Below are 19,781 nucleotides of genomic sequence, written 5' to 3' on the forward strand. Positions count from 1 at the left end.
TCATGTCCGTTACAAGTCAAGAACGTTTAATATATAGTAATTCGAATAATGATGTAAAAATGCGATGTTCATTAAAAAAAAATAACGATACCGTAACACTCCTCGTTCTCCTTAAAATTTCCTTCTTATTTAAAAATTGTTTTCAACGTATATATTAATAGGTGCAATAGCGGAATTGGACTTAAATTACTATTGAAATTTGCCTATATGTATCAGGTGCTGATGCCTTTGCTTTACGTATGATTATACGTATCTGCCGTGAAATATTTCATTTCACTGGCGACTTATTGGCGTTAATCCTTGTAATATCACGAGCTCTATTGTCCCTAGCTGCGATCGACCTCAGAAACTCAAATTCATATTCAAAAATCCTTTTGTCGAAAGAAAATGTGTTTTTGCAAGAGTTCGTTGATCGGACGCCACTGTGAGAATATGACGCAGATCGAAGACTAATCTCGCTTGACTGTGGTTTTCAGTTTGGCCAGGGTAGGAACGGCGCAATCAGGGGGTGATAGAGCTGACCTTTGGACCTTCACCAATTCCTCGCAATATTCCATTCTTAGCTCGAGCTCAGCTACGCGACATCGTGACTCTCTTAGGTCGAAAGAAAATCTAATCAGAATCGTTTAAGACGGGCGTATAATTTCCAGGTATGTATACCCCCATCTCCTACCAAAGCTCGGATCAATTCGAGAATTCGAGAACGTTGTTCGAGCAGAAAGTATCGCGGATCAATGCGCGCTCGCGCGCGAGATATTGGCGTATCGGAAGCGCAAAAAATGTGTTCGTAGAATGTTATGATGCTCCTGATCATCAACGTCAGACATTTCCTTAAACGTGTATCATTTTGAAAAGCTTTCTCCTAAATTTCACTTCTAAATAGCATATCAGCATCGTCGGACAAACCGTAGCCGCTGATGATTCTATGAAGTTGTATACGGGAGCGCCACGCCGCACCATGAAGACAGGTCGGGATATGACGGCTTCTAGCATTTATGTCTTGGCGCGTTCATTCAAAAATTCTAATCGGATGTAGCGAATTGGAGAGAGCGAAACCGTACTCTTATTTAAATACTTAAATAGGACACATTTTGCTTCGACTTGTTTAGTTGCTCGTTTATGTTTCACCATTTTCGAAGCAACTATTAAAAAGATTATCTATTTAATCTAATTTTACTGTTTAGCTACCAGAAAAGCTAATTATATGCAAGCCAGTTAGGGAAACGGCGCGGAAACAGACGTAGAATAAAAGAAACGTTCAAAAACTTTGTATTATATGATGCTCATTATGGTTTTGGTTCTACCTCAAGTAATGTACACAAAGTACCAAACTGGAACACCTTGAACGATAAAGGTTCGATTTTTACATTGCGCATGTACTGTATAATCTAGAAGCATTAATTCCTCTAGCATTGACCTTTACGTGTGACGTGGAAGCAAATAACAACAGAATGGTCACATTCACTACTTGGAACGTACTTGCCTGGAGTACGTACTTTGTAAAATAAGTACGTAAATTGTACAAATGTTCATATTTTATAAGTGGTCGTAACCTCTTCAATTGAAGAAACTTACCAAATTTTACGTATTGTGCTTGCTGCTTTGTAAGTTGTCGTCATCGACGAAATAGAAATAAATCTGGGAACATGCGTTTTCTGCCATGAAGTCTGTGTCGCATGGGAACAGCATGCGTCGCTTTGCTATACATAAGAAATCTTTCGTAAGGGTAACAAAAGCTCGTATACTTTGTTGGATTCTGCCATTCATCGATATTAATTTTCACTCAAGTTATTAATGCATTTTGGTACCATTATCATACGCTGCACGCGTTGTACAAGTATATAGCATACAATCGTATTTGTGGAGATCGACCAGAGATAGACCCTGACTAGTCGATAGCATTTTATTACCGATTCAAGCACGTAGCTGTTCGCTGATCCACATAGGCCTAATCATTTCCATAATGAACCAGATACGTTTCGCCAGACTACTGAAGTCGAGGCCGATTGAGCTGCTTGACGTAACTTAAGCTGCATCTTCGTTTGAGTCCTTCGCTCTGCTTACAGGTTTAATACGCGTTTATAAATCAACTGTAGTAAGCATAATACTCAACAGAAAATACTTGTATTCAACGCATACGATAGTGCCATTTGCGTGTCCCGACTAACCAGAGGAACTACATCGCAGAAGTTGTCACTCACTATTCATACATGTCATTTGTTATGAAACTACCTTCACTCGGCTATTGGGTGCTCGAAACATATCGGTGTTTGTTTCGGGTAAGATACAAAAACAATAACCTTTTAATCGTTATCATAAGCAGCTTAATCAATTATATTGTGCTCTAACAGGTTCGTTCTCTACAGACGGCTCTATTCCTAACTCAGTCAATACCGTTTCTTCTAAAGGTTACTATGTGCGGTATACAAAAAAAAGTCCGAAAAGGACTAATGGTGAATTCGAGAAGAATATTAAATCATCTATCGACTAATCTGTTATAATTGTGTTGTAATAATTATCTGTAATATAATGTCTAGCAGCCGTACTACGAACGGGGAGATAAATGTACGTATTAAGACTGGAGCTGACATGCCGCTGAATGATATTCTATTTAGAGGACACAGCAGGCAAGATATAGAAAACGTGCTAAGCATACCGGTTCCTTCTCTCTCAGTCAAGTAACCTAGGAGATCATAGCTTTCCTGTATTACAATATATCTTTGCCTTACTCTAAGTGCTGAAAAATTTTCAAAACACAAAAGCATATCATTACAAGACGCCTACCTTGTAGTACGTCAAATCAGATCAATCAGCTTTTGTTGGTCTTATACGAGTAATTTTCTTCAAGTTCTTGCACGTTCTCAATATGCACATGGAAGTATCTGTTACTACTACACCACTAAGGTACAGATAATTTTTGTATCTTGATTAATATCGTGTAGATATTTAGTGAACTACATTGCTACGCTGCATTGAAGGAAGGGGGAAATTTAAAAAAGTGCGCCAAAATTTACCATTCAAGTCAATATTTCGAAAGCCGATGAACTATTCGAGTAGAAACTTTCGGGTAGAAAATAAAAAAATACCAGCAAAGGCGTTGTTATTACAAGAGGATAGAGTTGCAGCCGTGTCATTGTATGTTATTGAACAGCCAGCTATCAGTGTTTGTACTTCCGGCAATTTGTGTAATGAATGGAATGCGAACTGTCTCAACAGACCATTATTAGCAGAAACCCTTGCCAAACGCATTTATTGGCACTAGCTGGTACAAATGGCGAGGCAGGTTAGCAGGCTTATTGATGGGGTGTGCAAGGGGTTGGGAAGACACGTGATATTATCATGTGATTATTGGTGCTACAATATATACAGTCAGGGCGTTCGCAATGAGCACCGGACTTAATAGCTTCAATATAGCCGCCCGCGTTGTCGTGTGCGCGATCCTAACGGTATCTTATCTGATAAATAAGACCAGACCCTTTTAGTATCTATAGTGTACTAGGTAACGAAAGCGAATAGTGTATGATATGCAGTATTTCATCCGAGGGATTATATCATTCCATAATAACCTTAAACACTTTGAAATTACGTTACTTCTTTACAAAAATATTGTATATGAAACAGTTATGTGAAGGGTAATTGAAAACAACCTTCGAGGGAACATTGCTAATCGGGCAAATAACTACAAGAATAAATGGATTGTACTATACTAGGTTATACCGTCAAGTCAAGCTCTGATACACGACAGCACCTTATGGCCATTAGTCGACCTTTCCACACGTGTAGAATCACTAGTAAATTGTACCGAGGACATAGGCCAAAATAAATGACACCCAGTGGAATTTAGTAGGAATAATCATTGTACAAAGTTTATCTGAGTGAGACGTAAAAACTTCCGGAGGTGGTGTGCATACGTTGTGCATGCGACCTCTGGAAGTTACACTTAAACGACGTCCAAGGTGCATCTAGCCCTGTTTGTATTTTAACTGTCTTCAGTTCTGGAACGAGAGTTCACTTAAAAGGTTTACCGTTGTCGAAAGTGATTCTATCCACTGGATGACTAGACCGCCCTTTTATTATTATTTATTGTGCTACGTTGAGTCACGCATATACAATATGGCGGATTTTAGATTGGGTAAGCTGACTGCCATGATTTACTCACGAATACTCAATGAATATTAGATACTGCCACAAATGGTAGTTTTAATGTCTACAGACACAATCATCTAAACGTCCAGATGTTCTATGTTTTAAATATTAATTATTATTTTTATTACCTCAAAATCTCACATAAGAGAAAGACTCCGTTTTATTATTACATTATATATATATAATTACACGTCGTTATGAAATGAGTCATTTTGACAGTTAAGTGTTCGCAACGAGGCAGTGACTTTTCCTCCAGAAATATACGTCAGTTCATGTAACTGGGGAAGCTCCATGAACGGCCCCGTCTGCACCACCGATGTCCTTTCCACGAATCGATGACTAATAAAGATCGTTAGCACGGCGAGTGGAAGGATGACCACTGATAGAATGAAACGTACGTGACGTACAGAGCCTGTCGTCTCCGTTGATTAGCTATCGTGATTGGCCAACGGGAACAGAAGAAATGTGTTTTATCAGCGAAGCGGTATGCTACAAAAAATAGCTTGCCACTGAAAAACAGCTTGCTGATGAAGATTCAGTGACTGAGGTTCGTGTTTATTTCAATCACTTCCGAATGATCGTCGTCCGATTTATTGACACAGCTTGCAGCACGTGCTATTATATTCTATAATAGATTGCTAGATGAGGGATACATAGGTACGACCGATTATGCTTATGGTACGATAACGACCCCCCCCCCACCCCCCCCCAAAAAACGTTATATCTGTGAGCTGTTTTCGTACTTATAAGATTGCTAAATTCGTTGAACATCCCCATTCTGATTTGTGCGAAAGAACATTTTTTTTTTTGCATTTATCTATGATTAACTTATTTTTTCAATAAAGGCTGTGCACTTAATAAACTAGTGTTATATCAAAAGAAAAATACATGTACAATAGATTGTGTTGCCGGTTTGTTGTATTGATGCAATGTTTCCATAATTTTGTTAACGCCTAATAAAATTAAAAAACAGTTCGGTCCAAAAAAATGGGTACATATTTTTACGACTATCTAATATTGTCATGACTTTACCCATTGCCAAAACGATACAGCCACTGAAACTGAACTTTTGATTTTGCTTCCTCAACACGCCGTGTTTTCTCAGAACTTTTTTTACACTTAACACTCCTACATTGCATAACGAGAAACGCTTCTATTTCAGACATTTGCTGCCATTCTCACCGAAACAATGGCTATTCCGTCCTACAAAATCAGAGGTAAACCAACGGTTCCTTCTGATGTAAGCAACAATTGTCCAACGTTGGAAAGAGCAGAGCGTACGGGCGGAATACCGAAAACAAGCAACAATTCAGCACGACAGTTTTAAATTAGTGGCCCCGACTGGTTCCTGATCTGAACCAGCCCTTTCGTTCGGAAGAAAGATCAGAACTGGAGAAGAAGTTCGCGTGGTCCAGTCTTAACTTCATTTTGTAATCGTTTCCGTAATTTAAGCTGGCCTTAGGAAATTACCGCGTGCAGTTGACGCCGCAATTCAGTGCTGTGTTCATCGGCGAATACGTTTTCTATTTTAAGGACGTACTGCGCATCGCTCATTGGATAACGTCGTTGTTGTTAAGGCGATTGTATCCAGTGAGAGTTTTCACGCCTTGTTTTTTTTTTCGTCGCTGGTCGATTTTGCCAGTTGGACCAAACAAGACTCCTCTGCGGAATGAAGGACGCGGGCAGGAAGGACGGTGATAGATGTCTCGTGTGAAGGACGACGTGCCGAAAGATTAGCCACAGATAAATGATTTAACTTACCTAGGAGAAGAATACAATAAAAGTTATTGCGATGATATATCGTTTTGCAATGATTTAAATGAGTTGGGTAGCATGGCAGCTTGAACAGAAATGTTAGCCAACCAATTAATAAGTTAAGCAGACTTCAGAGTTAACGAAGTCAACGGGGCGTCTTGATACTATTTTACGATAACAGCTCCATCAATCAAAATACGAACGACGGCTATTTACCGAACTATGTCGAGCTTATTTAAGAATGCTTACGATATAATTTCATACTGTGGAATCAGCGGTAGAAATTAAATGATGATTTTGGGAACAAAACTGTCGTGTCATCTAATGGCCTTCAAAGGCAGTGGGTTCCATTCGCCCAGCTCTGTTACAAATGGCAGCAACCTAGAACATTCAATAGAAGCACGAAGTTGAATAAACATTGCGGTGTTTCTGCTTTACCGAACTAAGTTAGCGTGTGCTTCTAAGTGTTCTCCTTCAAACCAGGCCGACAAACAATGCTGTTAAGCGTAAACAAACTTGAGCGTTTGCAGATATCACGTCCTACAAAGCACACACAAATGACAACTAATACCTTAGCAGCAGCTACTGAGAGACGTAAACTACTAACATGTTTGAATGTCCTATGCGTTCATAGCTTTGCAAATTAATTCACGTAATCCGCGTGTTTGTGGGCGCAGTTAATCCAATTAGAACCACTTTGATTTGTACGAACCTTTATTAAATGAGGCATTTATCGCTATACGTATGCAAGGACAATTAGTGCGGCTTGGGCAGCTGCATTTGCCCAGATTTAGCAATCATAGGCCTGTACCACTGGATGTTGAAGCTCTCGAATCTTCTCGTAAGTTCATAAAATGGATACATACCGATACAGTAAGTCTGGAATCAATGTTTTCGTTGACGATTCCTATATTTATATCGAAATCTATCAGACGACCCTCTTGAGTACCGCCTCCATCCAATCGCAAACAGGTGCACACAAAGATGTACGATCGTATCTAAGGTGTTACGAAGCGCAGCGGAACCTCTGAACACAAAAGTTGAACATTGATTTTCTAGAGAGGCGTAATTATATAATAGAATTTAAGTTGGAGGAGAGAGGTATCAATCTTCCCACGAACGACACGGTATTTCGTTGCAGGGCGTTAGGTGTGGTTCTAGTCTCTCTCGGTTGGCATTCATTCTTCTTTAGTAACTTTCGTTTGTGCCAAGGAAATGCGCAAATAATACTAATTCTATTGACCAATGGGCTTGGTAAACAGACACACTTTTAATTTCATTTTTATGCCGGTTGGTAGATCGGCTCAAGAAATATAACAAGGAGTGGGTAACGCTTTCACTTGGCCGTATGTTGTTATAAAAAATAAGCTTTTTATTATTGTTATAATTTAATTGAAAAAGGGATGAGAGGAGAACCGTACGTACGATTAGCTGTTCAGGCCTAGCAAAAATACCTGTTCTTTCTGGAGCTGTTCTCAATATAGGTAGTGTCATTTAGTGAAACATACAATTCTACGGTCAGTCTGTATCTAAAACAGGCCTCGGAGTGTATGTAAGTCTTAGCTCAATGGCGTCGAAGACGTCTTGGCTGAGATATTATATCCATAGATGGAACTTTATACTATTAACAGTTTCGTAACTACTTTTTTGCATTTCAGCTATCAGTTACCCAAGATGAAGGTTTCTGGTAAGTTTTGTGAGTCTAACTTCTAGAAACTGCTTAACTATTATTATAAAGGAAGCAGTCGTATCGAATCATAAAGCATGAGTAGATACAGCAAGCAATACTGTCTGTCTTTTTCTATTATGTTATAAAAAAGAAACGAACAGTGTGTTTGAAATATGAATAAACTTTCAAAATGGTATCCTGGCACTGGTAAAGACAAAATGCTGCTCCAGAAGTATTCACTATACAAAAGTTGTCGTGTTACAATTATGACTGACGGGAAAACCGTGTTCAAGGGGGTCAGAGCGGATCGTAAGGTCCGATTGAATAAACAGCTTTCGTAAGTCCTCAGTTTTCAATATCCAGACAGAAATCGGATCCGAAGTAGGCGAACAGTTTCTGAAAGGCAGCTCGGTGGATAACGACTGGAGGAAACTTGTACATGGGTAGAAAATGCAGTTATGGCTATTATTATATCGAGTATTGCAGCGAATCAAAGATGAGTTAGCTAAACTAAGAGTTCTGCCAGCGGTTCGAGAAGAGGGAGTACAAACGTGGTACAATTTATCAGAAAATAGCGCTGAATATTTTTTTACTTACGTAGTATTAAACGAACCGAACGATAGTGCCATATATTTCTGCACGCTGCATAAATCATCGATAGGCGAAACGTTCGTTTTTCCTAGTGTGTGTTTAGAGGCTGCATTTAGTCACTTAATTGTGTGACCTACAGTCGCTCGAAACGTTTCCTTCGTCCGTTGACCAAGAATATGCATGGGCACAACGCGCTTGTACAGTGTGTGGACGAAGGCAATAGCAACGATAAGAAGCAGCTATATCAGCTCAACTTGGTAGCATCGATGTTTAAACGTTCCTCATTGGTAAAAATCTTTTTTTATCTCTTTTATTTGGCTCGTTAGAGAGGTTTTATATACTAGAACAAAGCTTACTTCAGAGAGTTCTCGACGGGTGCGCACGGCCATGGCAGCGGCAGTGGGCAGAAATGCCTCACTGGCGATGGCAGCAGCGAACAAAACGATTGACATAAATTTATGATCATTTCAACAGCAATGAGCCGGCGGAGTGCGTTAATAAATAAGAAACAATAATGCAAAACAACCCAAATGCCAGCCTTAGAATAACTGGAATAACGGGTAAATTGAACTTTAAAGATTCGAAGTCAGTTCTTCGCCAGATCGACAAGAGCCTGGAAGATGGGGTTGAATCGCCTGAGAAACGGTGACCAAATCACAACAACTTATTTCGAAGTGGCACATTGTTTCAAGAGCTTGTCTCATCGATGTTCAAAGCTCACATAAGATTGTCACCATATGTTTTATCGCTTAATAGTTAGGTCGCTAAGTTAGCTGCGGAGTCGACGATTGTTGCTCATCATATTCAATCTTCCTGACAGAGAATAATATGGTGTTATTAAAAACAGATCTTTAGCCACACGACTGAGAGGCATCTTTCTGTTACGGATACAAAAATATGTATAAAACTAACAAAATCATGTTTGACTCTGTGTATTTTGATCTTTATAAAATTTCCGATAGAGTATGCTAGTCAGTGTTGAGAAAAATTCGTTTTTTTTTTTAACGCTAACCTGTGCTCGATCTCCTGTATATGTAGCAACCTCGTATATCAGATATTTTCCATGTTAAACTTGGCGACAGTTTCGGCCCATCTGGCGGTCCGCAAGATTCTCATATTGAACCAATTTTATTTATCCTCGATATCATGATTCTCTTTCGTGTAAAGCAAAACTTCTACGCCGACGACTCTGATTTATACTTGTCAGGAATGATCTACGTTTCAACAGGCCATAGGAAATGGGTCTCGATAGCGTGAGAAAAACGATAGGATCATTTTCTAGATGGGCTGTCCTTTGTCTAGAGAATGAAAACCGACATACTTTACATGCAGACGCCGTGCTTGGGGTCAAATCTCCAACAGTTTTTGCTATCGTCTTAATAGCGATTTAACGTTTGAATGCCCACATTCGCACGCAACAATTCAGATTATTGCGCTAGCCCTTGTAATTTTTCATCGTTTTTTTTTTAACACCTTGAGTTTTACATCAGCCTTTGTAGACGGTCAGTTTTATTAAAACACACAGACTAGACACAAATGCTAAAACACGTATATGTATACTTGAGTAATATGCACTTTGATTTTTATAGGAGTTTTCAAAGTGTGCTAGGCTTACTCCTAAAAAAAAAATACTTGAAAAAACGTCCTATTTGAAGCTACGTATACAATTCAATTCTATTCGACATGACAATGTGAGTGGTAGTAGCAACACAGAAGTTGTAGCTTTTGTCCCCATTTTAGTACTTCAAGACAATGCAGAAAACACGTATGTTTAATCGTACCCGAAACTCTGATCGTGTTTTTAAATCATCTTGGGAGCGGGTTGTTGTCGGAGCAGCTATGATAAATAGTATTTTCATGTTTCACGTTCGTTCCACTGACTGTTGGTATTTAATTTGATTCTCCACATAATAACTATGTGCAATCGTTATCAAAACTAAGGTGGCATGACTAGATGGGACCTAGCACGCGCAGGCGCGCGGGAACCCGTTGTCGTCTGGCTTGCACTAGCCCATTTAACACCTCCGGCTCAGCTTTTATGATCTATACAGACACAAAAGTTAACGTTCGTTCAGTCAAAGACGTAACTCTTCTACCAGGAAGATGCTCGTTTTCAACAAATGGAAATGATGACGTATGACAGCTATTTATCTGTTTCAATGGTTCCTTGGCCTATTTGTTTGATTATTTAATTAATTCGCAACTATATTTAATAACTCTGTGCAATTTTTTTAGCGCCGCTAATTATTGCACCTCGCTAAGCCACAATCTGAACTGCTTTTTGGTGTAAAACTGAAGTGCGAAATGCGGCCATACTGTTTACTAGGCTATAGCGAGTTTTATTAGCTGGATTTAACATAGACAAGATTGAAGTGTTGATAATGCTCTTTCCTTGTTAATTACAGGAACTGCTTGGAGACAAAAATCTACCTGTGTCTGTTGTAAATTTCGGTTCATGCAGCCCTAATCATTTCCAACAAAGGTTTTCTATATGAAGTTGGATTTAAATTTTCTTCAAGTTGTCGTGCTGGCTGAAAGATACCTTACCTACGCGCTCTTTACTCGATCAAGTTCATTGCTATCTAATACGTGGTGATTTTTAATTGACATGATGTCTCATTCGTCATCCATGAGCAGTGTTCTTAAATATACAGTAAGTCTATGTAAATAAGCTACTGGTAAACTGCACACACACACAGCATTTGTGAGTATTGTTTTTTACTACTATACTCTCTCCGAATTTTGGGCTACTAATTATAAAAAGATCCAGCTAAACGTACTATTGGATTGTCACTAACACGAAACAGTTGATACCAAGTCAAATATTTATTTTCACTTCAGGGCAGATAGTTATTTTTTTTTTTCGTACCGATTCCCAAGTACAGACAATTGAATTTTTTCCTGGGTTTGCCACTCGCCCACGTACTACCTCTTCTGACATTTGGGCGCCTGAGGTCAGCACGTTCGAATCAGACACCTTACCTGGAACAGATGATAACCTACTCACACGCTTAACTACGTCCAATGATAGCTTCGTAAAAAAAACACTGTTTAAAGAAAAAGTATTTACAGGGTACAACAAGCCTGACCTAGGGCATAATACGCCATCCATATAATGCTTCGATGTCCATTTATAACCGCCATCGCAACTTAAACTTTATAGAGAACATCGAAATAAGTTAAATGCAGCTAGTTTTTTCTACACACGAATTGGGTAATGCTGTTGTCTCGGTATTTATACGCTTCGATATTAGATCGCAACTGTGAGTCATCTGATCTAGGACTCCGTTGGTTCGGAAACCATTATCATATAGGGTACAAACGTAGAAGATTATCATGGGGCAAACCATCATATTCGCATCTGTATCGGGGACTATCTTAAGGTGTAGCAAAACGATGTCTAATGAAGCGCACATAAGAAGGATTCGTCCTGTACAGGCATCATTCAGTGGCAACAAGCTTATATTTTGATGCTAAAATCTCATTTTTTCCAAGCGTTAAAAAGTAGAACGTTTGATCAAAATGGACGAACAGGCAACCTGATCAACGGCGCCAAACAAGCACGCGTAAGCCGCGTAATGATACGCGGCAAAATGCAAACGGAAACAATCATGAAAAAGGTGAGTGTCTACAATAACTTTTAAATAACATCCAATATTGACAACAAATAAACTCCTGACACACGCGAGCTCGCATACACGAAGTCTGTTTGGAACAAACATTTTGCAGGCTCTAGAGTAAAATTATAGAATAAAATTACTATTATTTTCTAAGCGTTATTATATGATATATTTTGTGAAGCGATATGAATAAAGGAAAATGGGTTATATAATAAAGGAAAGTTGATATTATCCGTATTGGAATATAATATATAATAGCTCATTTCATTTTTATCTATAATAGAGGCTCAAGTATACGTTGTTTGATCGACCTGAATGGCATGATACGTATTTTATCAACGGATTCAAACAGATTTGTATGAATCTATTGGCAGAATACTGAAATGAGAAGTATGTCTAGCGAAAAAAATGTATTTCTTCTTTCCGAATTAATCCTCAGAGTCCCATTGACGTTTCTGGACGCAAGTGGTTGTCGTCTTATTCCGCAGACAAACATACTAGGGAAGGGGCCGTTTGTCTTATACACTTACTATAACAATAACGTGTAAACAACAGTAAAAAGTAAAAGGAAGGGTAGTCTTTTTACTTAACAGACGTGTCGTCTAGTTGCTTTTTGTCTTAAATAGAAAATATTTTTCTTTACTCCGAACGTTCACGCAATACTGGCCTCTTGCTCATTGTTATGAAAGTAACAAACGATAAGATTTACTTGGACAAAAAATCCGTCATTCCGCGCATGGCTACACTATATGCTTCTATCATAGATATCGCTGTTCCGTTTTGAATTTTTCGTCAAGCCGAGTAACATTTCCGTGATCCATTCCATAGTCGACCTGGTTTCGGCGTTTGCGGCAGGTACGTAGATCGGCCTACGTTGATAACCTAGAATAACCCTAATTTTGCTTTCCTAGTTCGCTAATCGCATGTTCGATTGTACTTTACTTTTATTCATTAAAGCCGTTGGACCTGTCCTTCTGGTTTGCAACAACCAGCGGAAAATGTAGGACCAACAATGACGCATTGCATGGCATGCTGTATGGATAATGTGTCGTACCACATACGTTAGTATTCTAGTTAGGCCTAGGCAGAAACAGAACGAACGGCCAGACAATACGTGAGAAACGGTAATGGCTTGAGCAGTAGCTGAATCACTGACGCACCACGGACAAATATCTAGACGACTAAAATTAAACTATGGCACTATGCCTTCCTAATTGGCTAATGCCATCATACATTGCGTCCGACGTCCGACTCCCAGCACGCAACGAAAGATATCCATGGCCGGTTTCAAATCCAGGCCACCTCACCCATCCGAACGTCTAGTGGCCAAGCATGTCCGATCTGTGCCATTATAAGTAGTCGGCACCGTGCCCATTGTGTTGACCAATAATGAAATATAGACGTACAAACAAATGTTAGCAGACAAATAGGATTAGCGCTATGACTTGCAGACGAACAGTACCCAGGGCAGTTAGTGAAATGCTGATAAATGCTATGATATAATATTTTATTTTTCAGGGCTAAGCATGGAGTTGGAGTGAAGTACGACAAGCCAAACATGGCCCGTGCAGCCATGTTCAAGTTCCGTCTGGCGGGACCTTGTTATATATCAATGGACTTAACGCAGTGAACCTTAACTGATTTAGCCCGCATTTTCTGGATGGCTTCGCTCTGACAAACATCGCATCACTGACGTCAGATGAAATAACGTAGCTGCCAGCCTTTAGTTCGCCTAACTGACGTACACACCTCGGTGTCGTCCGCGAACTTCGGTTCTTACAGTTCAGTTAAATAACTGCGAGTGACTTCCACGCGGTAAACGTACTGATAACGCAAGTCAGAGCCGAACCCAAGGCTCCGCACGCCAATAGGTTACTAAGGTCGAAGATCTTTTTCTAATTCGATTGACTATTCGACGTTTTACGTTTCGCAGTACTAATTCAAAAAAGGGGCCCCTAAAGTAGTTTCGTTCGACGGTGAAAAAAACAACGATCTTCCCCCTGTTGAGCTAACAAACACAATGAAACAGTCTGGCTGGCCGATGTCTCAGTATCTAATAAAATGTCTCTTGAGAATGTTTTTTTTTGCTGCACATTTATGAAAAAACAGTCGTTTCTATAGGATATAATAGAGCTTTTCCCGCTTTTCTCTTTCGCGGTATATCACAGTCATTCATATATTTCAAATAAAGGTAGTACGTGTCTACATGAACCTACTGCTTGAGAATGAAGTCGTCTGCGATACTGCCCGTCTCTGATGTTGAAGTTTTAAAGGCGTCTATACGATAGGCGGACACTTATCGTTGTTTATGGCAGCGGCTCTTAGGGGTGCGAATGAACTCGCAATGGCGGTCGAATCGTTGCCAAAGGGGTACGAGTTTATATGACTAGCACATTTTAAACAGCACCAAGTAGTTTGGTAGGTTCAATTTGCGGAGAATGAATCCTCCCGATTCTTTTCTCGCTTTACTGTCTAACTGTTCTTGTTACTAGTTTTGAACTTATTGCGTACGTGAGAGGCGGCACAACTTTAGAACTGCATCAAAAGCCCCGATACAGTTCTAAAGATATTAATTGCTAGGCCGTAACTGTTTTCCCGTTCCTTTGGCCACAGTTATAAATAGTTTTGTCGGTTAGCCTGGGAGCCATTGAAGAATATATCATGACTCTAGCGTTATGAAATAGCTACGCTTATTTTCTTGTCGTTACGTCTCGGTTTCTATAGACGCACCTATATATTGTAGATGATTTCGTTAAGGCTTTTCCGCTCTTCTATTACGAGTACGCTGTTACCCAGCTCTGTTCATGTAGGTGTTCATCGACAAGCCACGATGTGCCAGCGGAAATCAGCTATATAAAATAGCTAAGTTAGGTAAGAACTTGACTGCATAGCTAATATCAGCCACAACTAGTAATACATAAAAAGAAGCCATTTCACAAATATTTAATAGCACGTATCAGACATGTTCCGTTGATGTCGAAATCACGCACACAAAATACCTCCACAAATGATTTTCTATATATAGAGAATAAAAAGTGTTCGTTGGGACCTTCGGGATGATCCAATGATCGATTTTTCTGGTAATGTGAAACATGTCAGCACAGCTACATGGCAGTATATCTATCGGTACTAATTTCGTATTTAGTTATGACACATCGGTAGTTGCGAACGCGCGTTTTCGTGTTTTACGCATGCTTACTCCTAATAGCTTGCCTAAGTGCCGAATAGGGCATTGTCCTCCGAAGGGAGATGTTTATTGATGGAAAGGGCGTTATTTCCAGCAACAAAATTCGTCTCTGGCTTGATTGGTTATTTCCTTGAAGAAGATGCAATTGGCTTTTCGACCGAAAGCTTATTTCCTTCTGGATCTCCTTGCTGTTTCGTGTAACGGATTGGACCTGCCCAGCTCGCCCGCAGGGTAATGCTCGGCATCCCGCAACCGCGCACTAACTCGAAATTGGTTATTGCTCTATACCATATCGAAGCGAGTGGCTGATGGGAAATTGTCTTATTGCGACCCTTCAACCAATTGCCCTTTGCTCCTCGACACTGCCACCGACAAAAGGCCTATAATCCGATACGCTCTTGCGGCCTCCGTGCTGTTTAGGTCCGTTTCGATTGTCGAGGCTACCTAGATTAGGGTGCTGCCGGCTATCGATTACAAGATTAATCGAATATTCGACTCCGCTGTTCTGTCTAAAATGAAATAACAAATGGGCCATGATGGAAAATGATACTCGGCTTTCACAGCTTGAGTGATCCGAATCTCTTTTCGCAGGATGAACCTCCACCGAAATCAAAATTTGTTCGACGGTCTACGCTATTACCGATTTCTGTGGGGCTTCCGAGAAATTCCAGGGGTGATTTCCATACGGCAGATCGGAAGATCGCGAATAGATACGAGATTTAAAGGGCTCAAAAATGCATTTTTGCTTTATTTCATCGAAATGGCCCAGAAAGCCATTTGTAATACGTCTGGACTTTGGAGACAGAAATCAACGACTGTTTGGAAAGAAAAATGTCTAGAATGAGTTCAGCTGCTTAAATAAGCTATAATAGATGATCTTTTATTTTTTTTTTGAAACATTTACACCTGTTAGACTTTTTAGCCTTTGTTTTTTCGAGGTTCTTAGTCTTCTGTCAACTAATTTTGTTCCGCCGAAACTTTGCTGGGGCATGATAAGTCTATCACATTTAAAAATGTAATTAAAATATTTCTTTTTATAAAGATAGTTTATATACTCTACAATCTAATTGGATTGTTTATTTTTAACAACACAGAAGTTGGTGCCAGTTTCTTAAATTAACTGCTATAATCTGTTTTACCTCGCATTTGGAAGAAATTTGGCCTGGCAATTTAAGGAAGATTATCAAATTATAGCTCCAGTAAGACCAAGTACTTGCATACTATTAGCATAATTGAAGATCATATTTGGGCCTAACACAATGGGTTGGACAAATATGTTTAATAGAATACCCTGCTTTGTCCCCAGATCTGACAACAATGGTTTCTTTTTAGGGCGGACTTTAGAAATAAAGTATACGCCCATAAACTGGTGATATAGGATGCTTTTAAAGCCGCCATGCGCCACAAAATTACATAAAATGTTAAAGTTTGAGAACCAACAGCGTATCGTTATCGCTAGTCTATTAATTAGAAAGATATTCGTTTTACATTTTAATTATATGTTAATAGAAACTAAAGTTATATTTATCTCAAGTTCTATATATTAAAGCTGTGTATATATTTCTCTGGACACCCTGTAAATACGCACAATTAAGCAAATTTTTTGTCAAAGTGTAATCCTTATCCTATTTCTCCTTATTGCCTATCTTGACCTCCTTTATATGTTTATAAAACAAAATATAAACAATGGTATACTGTTTAGGATTAAGACGTCTAGTCCCAAACTGCCCATACATCGGGTAATGACTGAAGCTTTTATATTCTAACCGCGTCTGAACTGTTTGTTGTCTACAGTCTACATATATATACATTGTTTTTTAACCTGAATTAGTAAGCTCTGGATTGTTACCTGTTTCACAATGTGCAACTCTCTAAGGACCTATGCTGATAAATAAAATGAATAGATGCCAGTTATTTCCGCTGGGCAAGCGCAAACTTCAGGCGCTAGGATTAAAGAGAACATATTGAACGTCAACGACTAACTCTCATAAAAGACGTGTCAAGCTGACAGCTTATTGCTCAATCTGCCGATTAGTATGTATACATACACATTCAAGATATACGCGTGCCTAGTTTTAGCTCTAGCCACTTTTCATGCCGAATTACTAATAACCCACATCTCTTATCCTAGAAACAGACTTTTTTACTTATGTGTATGATTAGATTCCTCTTAGCCCTGTGCTCGATGGTCAGCCTCATTTCGCCGCCCATGAAGCTTTATCGCTCAAGTTTATTATCTAATATCATGGTCAGAGTCGTCTTTTTTTTTATTAGGCGCCTTTAGGATTAGGTCGGGCATTCGTATTCAAACATGTGCCTCGTAAATTACTATATATGCCAGATATATTACGCTCAAATTAAAAATGGGCAAGGGGTTGGGTTCTCTCAAACTTATATCCAAATTTATATTTTCATAAAATCCTGATTCTTAAATTGCTTTATTTTATCACAACCTACAGTATTTCATTTTTAATTGTTAGAGGCAATAAGTCAAAGTGACAATCGTTCCCCTAAGCTTTTCATTGTGTATATATCTCAAGAGTAGCTGATTGTAAGTTCTGTTGTTTACATTGTGAGAAGAATTTATGCTGACTGACAAATTGCAAATTGTAGTCAGATAGTTCCGTCTATTACGTTTTAACACTTCAGACTCCTTAAATTGTGTGTAAATGCCTATAAGATGCGTCAGCGATCTATGACATCATTTGTACCATCTGAACTGTGAAGTACATATATGTCTTAAAGGCGAGTTATTTTATCTTAAGAAATAATAAGAAAAACAATTTACCTATTTTGGTCTTAAGACTAATTAGTAACGTTCTAATAAATTACGCTGTACCTCACTTTATTCGCGTCAGCAAAGAGCAAACTACAACAGAGCGGCTTTCAACCTGCTAACATCCTTAGTCCGAAGGCAGACGAAACTTTCTAATTGTCTCATAAGTTTCTAACAGATCATTTGTCTAGAACTTATCATTTTCGGCGAGTTCAAGGACGGGTTTACTTACATGAGCACACAGTTTCCTCTGCGCAGTTTCCAGTAGTGTATCCTCTGCGCAATAGCTACTCATATAAATAACAATATCGTATCAGCATTTCTAAAAGCATACGGTCCTAAATAAGAGCTAATCCTCTAGAATCTTCAATAAGCTACAATAATAATGTTTTTAAAAACAGAAGTTATTTCGTACAAACAAACGGCCTTATTGCTAAGGGAAGTTATTAACAATAAACTGCGAAATATAACTTTGCTGAGTAGGTACCCCAATGTTGCCCTTAATCGATTATCTAGTCAGTGTAACTCTTGTTTTGCATTAATAGCGGACGGTATTTATCGTTAAAACGTTTCCTCTCTGTATCCGTAAAGGTAGGATGTGTATTCTTGTAAAAACGGACGTATGCTCGTGCAATGCAGGTCTACAATACAGTACTATTATGTAGAAATTATTTGATTTTATAGGACTTTCCGGTGTATTTTTTGGACAATATTAGCTATTCGTCTTCTATCGACTGCTGTCCTTCAAAACTTGTCGTTGAATTGAGGAACTGAAAAATCGCCATATTAGCCAAAAATACCACGGTTTACTATTAGACTATGCAGTTTTTGAAGTTGGATGAGGAGGTTCACAGCATCCAAAAAACGTATGTAGGCAAATTCTGCATTTGCGTAACCCAGCCGCCGAACTCACTTCAAATTTTCGTTATTTGCTTTTATATTTTGGCCAGTGAAACCCTCAGATAGCATCAGATGACTATAAAAAGAAACCGGCAAAACTAGCATTTAAAATCTAAGCAGAGGAAATGATTAGTTGAGTTGCCGGCGAGCAAGATAAGGTTTAAGATAATTTGCAAAATCTTCTGTGCATATGTTATCCAGATCGTAGAGGTAGAAAAATAGGCCTACAGTTACAGTTGAAGCAGAAAAAAAATTGGGGCTTATCCCTCAGAAAGACCTAGACTTACACTTAACGCGTAGGAGCCAAGTAAGTGCTTAACAGTATGTTTATGTGCTAAACTGTGTTTAATATTTTAGAATATGGAATTATAATACGAATTATCAAGTGCTATAAATGGTGAGATATTGTCCTTCTTTCCACAATCCGTACGGATGCCCACGTACTCGGTTCTTGTTCGCACTCTGTATGAACGTAGCTCGTCTGTCTTAGAGCGCCGATTAGTCCTTGTTTGTGTCTCTAGGTCGTTTTACAAACACATACGCGAAATTTATAGTAACATAGTTAGGCAAATTAGGCCATCCAGAAATTGACAGATGCAATCTTCTAAATGACATGAAATGCATTTGTATTCGAGCAGCCCTTCAATGTGTCAGCGAAACGTCGGAAAGAGAAAAATAGCTAAAAATTTTCCCGATCATCAGGTCCAAGTATGACTATAAAGAGTACGTTACAAGTAGTGTCGTAGAAACGATACCCTTTTTCTCAAAGCCATAATTGATACACATTTAAATGTAAACATACTAGAAGTTATTGATGAACAAATATATTAGGCCAAGTCATACGTTCAATAGAGCTCGTGTTAGCTTGTTGTCATGCTACTTAATTTAACTTAGATAACACTCAACATATCGCCTTCTAAAAGCTGCATTGGACCACGCATTCTTAATTTGAGTGACCAACACTGAACCTGTTACCATTCATACGATAATACTCGAGGTTATATTCGAAAAAACGCCAATAGCTTTGCAGGTCAAGATCGACAAATCCACGCTTGAAAGTCCTTCATTACTGTATAGAATATCCAGTAGTAAATTGCTCCTTGTGCTGCCATTTTATTGCAGTATTTCATTATATAT

General features: G+C 38.9%; 1 protein-coding gene across 16 annotated transcripts in view; it reads left to right on the forward strand.

The window, feature by feature from the left end:
• LOC111243527 (uncharacterized) overlaps positions 1 to 13,875 on the forward strand; it is a 43,002-nt gene extending 29,127 nt beyond the window's left edge. For 7 of the 16 annotated variants that reach the window (XM_086977920.1, XM_022789240.2, XM_086977841.1 and 4 more), the window contains 2 exons: positions 477 to 4,693; positions 5,309 to 5,944. The gene's annotated coding sequence lies outside the window, so the exon portion shown is untranslated. Of the gene's footprint in view, positions 1 to 476; positions 4,694 to 5,308; positions 5,945 to 10,566; positions 11,782 to 13,299 lie in introns of those variants that run through there. The other 9 variants (XM_086977886.1, XM_086977849.1, XM_086977850.1 and 6 more) reach the window with 9 other exon arrangements.
• The last annotated feature ends 5,906 nt before the right edge of the window (positions 13,876 to 19,781 follow it).

This window comes from Varroa destructor, unplaced genomic scaffold, assembly GCF_002443255.2.
Source record: "Varroa destructor unplaced genomic scaffold, Vdes_3.0 BEIS01000001.1, whole genome shotgun sequence".
In the NCBI taxonomy this organism is placed as follows: domain Eukaryota; kingdom Metazoa; phylum Arthropoda; class Arachnida; order Mesostigmata; family Varroidae; genus Varroa; species Varroa destructor.